Raw genomic sequence first — 4,319 nt, 5'->3', positions numbered from 1 at the left:
CGTATGGGGAACTTCCACGAAATGCCAATGTGATTTCCTCCCACCATTTCTTTCAGGTCAAGACCGACGGAGAAGGAGGAAAGCTGAAGCTGAAGTGTCGCCTTGTCCCACACAGGAATAGTGATCGAGACAAGGAATTTGTCCGCAAGGACTCTGCTACAGCTCAGTTCCCAATCATTAGGATCGTGCTCTCCCTTGCAGCGATAATGTCTTTCTCAATTGCTTCAATAGACATCAAGGGAGCTTACTTGCAGGCTGGTCAGTTTCCCAGAGACATATATGTCAGACCATCTAAAGGCTGGGCCTCGTGCGCTCGCACAGTCTGGAAGATCCTCAAGCCTGCATACGGGATTGTCGAATCCGGACGCCTATGGCAACTTGTTGCCGAAGAATGGATGTCCACTCCAGGATTCGCGCAAGTGCCGGGTCTTCTCCAACTCTTTGTTAAATACAATCCCGCGGGATCGATTGACCTCCTTGTGGCAAAGGTTGTCGATGACTTCCTTGTAGTTGGTGTCCTTCCCCTCATTCACCAATTTCACAAAGCCATATCCCGCAGGTTCATTGTCGGACGCTACGTTGCGAATAAGGACTTGGTTTTCATTCGTCTTCATATCCACCAAGAGCCTTGTGGCTCGGTGAGCATTAACATGCAGGAGTACGTGGACAAAATTCTTCCAATCGAAGTGTCAAAGGAAAGGAGAAGACAGAACCAAGACAAGGGCACAGCTTCAGAGTTGACAGCGTATCAAGCTCTTGCTGGAAGTCTTAACTTCCTCTGACACGGCATTCTCCCACAAGCGGCTTTCGCCGCTAGCTACCTTCAGCAAGCTGTTGGGCGCTTGAAGGTGGCCGACCTCATAAATGGGAACAAGCTGCTTGCTGAGATCAAAGCACTTTCGCCGATCCTCTCATTCCACACGCCGTCGTCTCTATTGAATCCTTCCTACCTCGCTTTCTCCGATGCCAGTCAAGGTAGCTCCTCATATGGGCAGACAGGATATGTCTCCGGTCTATACCTGCCAGCAGGGGGTGTGGGGATCCATCATGTCCTTGACTGGATCAGTTGCAAGCAGAAGCGTGTAGCTTTTTCTTCCATGGGGGCGGAGATGCTCGCCGCTGCAACCTCATCAGACAGAGGCTCGCTAATGGCGGAGAGCCTGCAATCTCTCCACACCGCCACGGTCAAGCTTCCCTTCGTGCTGACGGTGGACTCACACGGGTTGCACTCCACCGTGACCACCCTGCATGAAGGCGCAGACTACCGGTTGAGGCCGACAGTGGCAAGGATGAGGGACTCTTTCGAGAACGGATAAATATCAGTCGTGCAATGGGTAAGCGGTACGCAAAACCCTGCTGACGCATTAACGAAGAGAAACTTGGAGATGTTCAAGATTCTTAACGGAATCATGCAGAGAGGTCTTCTAGAGAACGAGGTTCTTCAAGGCTCAAGGCGGATCAAAAGAGCATCGAGCAAGTCAATGTGACAATCGAACGCCTTTACTCGCTGTCGTCTTCGACTACCCTCATCTTCTTTGTCCTTCTAGCCACCAATTTATGTTCCGATGGAATCTTCTTCTTTTGTCTGCTGGTGCTGCGCTGTTCCCCAGACTTCTTCCGGTTTCTCTTGCCCTTCCCGACCGGCTGCAGCTGCAGCTCCCTCATCTTAACCACTTCGAAAGAATCACTTCCTTGTCCAAGACACGCACCCAAGACACCGGGTCGATTAGCAAGCGCAAAGTGCTCTACATGGTCTAAGACGTGCCCCTTCAGGGCGTCGAGAACCACTACGTGATCTAAACGCTCGCAAAGGACGTCCAAGGCGACGATCCTTATCAGGAAAACGCCAGAATCTCGATCACTCATCCACTTACTGTGACCTTCCAAGATGGATACATCGCACTTCTTGAGGCCATATCTTCCAAGGTTCTTCCCATTCCACACTTGTAGTTCGGCTAGGCTCCGAGCCCCTATGGGTCCCTTGCGGAGCATCTCAAGCACTGAACCCTCGCCGATAACACAGCGCAACGCGTTGGCGAAGGACGCACGCGCGCATTCGCCGTGTGTTGCTCGGCAGAACACGGACTCGCGTGTACGATATGGCTGCGTCCGCTCCGTCATCTCGCGGTGACCAGGGCCTCCGATGGAAACGAAGTCGTCAGGGTGACTGCTGCAGTACCGATACAACCACTCCATAGCCTCGACTCTCTTTCGGAGTCCAAACACCAGCTCGACTTCCGCGTTCGACTGCCCGTCCCATTTCAACACCTCAAGGTCACTGGTGATTGGACTGCCTGCCTCATCTAACATCGGCACGACGCTCGCCTCTAGACTATGGAAGTCCACTTTCCAAAATGTCTTCCGCCCGCCTACGCTCCTATGTGAAGCGTAGTAACGTCCAGGGCGGATTTCGTGGGTCTTGCCGGAGGCGAACACGACGCGTCGCACCTCCCAACGCCGTTGCTCGAAGTCCAACAATCCAACTTTGTTCAACAAACCCCACCTCTCCATGACTGCAACCACCATCTTCCTGCCCTTTCTCTCCGCCAACCAAGAAAGAAGCACCCTCGACGCCTCCTGCCCTAGGCTGAGATTTTAAAAGACCCTCTCCAGGCTGAAGGTCTGCTCAATCCCCCGAACGACCAACAGAACCTCGCTTGATTTCCATTTCCCTCCTAGCCACGCCATCGACTCGACCGCACCCTTACCTTTCCCTTCCGTGAGCCACAGACCCACCATCCAGCGGGCAACGCACGACCACCGATCCCTGTCCTGCCGGCACTCTGTAGGTTCGAGGAGGTCGCGCGCGACTCGCGGATGAGCAGGCCTGCGGAGATTGGGCGTTTCGGAGAAAGGGAAGCGTCGGTGTGCGGGAGGACGGCGAAGGTCAGAGGACAGTTGCGGTAGACTAGATTCGACAGATGAGCAGCGTATGAAGTGCGGAGGACCGGCGGTGTGGACCTCATGAAGGGCAGTGTGCTACGCGAAGCGACGAGCAGCGATCGCGAGCGGGCTGTGTGAGACTGTGGCGAAGAGCGGCGAAAGCGAACGCCGCAAGTAGTGCTCGAGCCTGCGACGAGCGCCAGAGAAGGAGAGCGAGAAGAGAGAAGGGGAGCGAGAAGAGAGAAGGGGAGCGAGAAGAGAGAAAGGGAGCGAGAAGAGAGAAGCGATGAAAAGGCGCACGTCGGAGTGCGGAGCGAGTAAACCTACGTCCGAGCGTTGGATCCGTAAGTGGACCTGGGCTATCACCGCCCGAGAGTTAGCGATCGAATTTCCGGTCGCGGCGGCGCGGTGTCAGGTACGTATAGCGTTGGCGCCGACGGCAAGACGGCCGGCGCCGCGCACTCCACTTTAGGGCCAGCAGGGGGTGTGTGGGAAACTAGAAATTGAAGTTTATTTGGTTAGCCCTAAATCTGGGAAAAAGAGAAAATTATCCGCGCGACGCGCCGGCGGGAAATCCGGTGATATTAAAGTCCGAGGGCGGTATCCCGGCCGGCCCTCAGTAGTAACTTGCTACCCGATCAGAGTGCCCCGTTCGAGTCTCGAGACTCTCCGTCCGCGCGACGCGCCGGCGGGAAATCCGGTGATATTAAAGTCCGAGGGCGGTATCCCGGCCGGCCCTCGGGGGTAACTTGCTACCCGATCAGAGTGCCCCGTTCGAGTCTCGAGACTCTTCGTCCGAGGTATCCCCGTCCCCCTCACTCTCGCGACTCCTTTCCCGCGCCACTGCGCGCGGCCGAGCGCGGCTACTACTAACCTCATCGTTCCCGTTCACCCACAGCAAGAGATGTATGACGGATTGAAGGTGTTTCCGCAAGAGATAAAATCGAGCCGATTAGAGCTCCCCTATCGGTGCTGTGTATATGTAAATATTTAGCATATAGAGATACATATAGCCTCTTTCATCCCTATCGGACTGGTTATCTCCAAAATTTTGGCCTTTTTGGCTATATCTATCTCTATATTGGAAGCCGGATGGCGACAAATTTACTCATTTGACCATATAGAGACGCGAATTACATGGCGCCACTTGGCCAAAAGACCATAGAACAGTGTCAATACAGTACCTCTCGTACTCGATGCCCCGCACCCCTCGTACACTATGCCCTATCAGGGCACTTCAATTTCAAATCTACAACTACTAAAATCGTTGTCTGTGTGTCTGTCTGTATGTCCTTGCGCTCCCGCGTTGCCATTGGCGCACGGGGGCGGCGCCGCGGTGACAAGTGGCGGCCACGGGACACGTGGCGTGACAAGTGCCGCGCCCCGGGTGACAAGTGGCGACACGTGGCCAGTGGCGGCCACGTGCGGGGCGGCCT

The sequence above is a fragment of the Chondrus crispus genome, genomic scaffold (genome assembly GCF_000350225.1).
Source record: "Chondrus crispus Stackhouse genomic scaffold, scaffold_24, whole genome shotgun sequence".
Lineage (NCBI taxonomy): Eukaryota > Rhodophyta > Florideophyceae > Gigartinales > Gigartinaceae > Chondrus > Chondrus crispus.
This window is presented reverse-complemented; position numbering follows the sequence as displayed.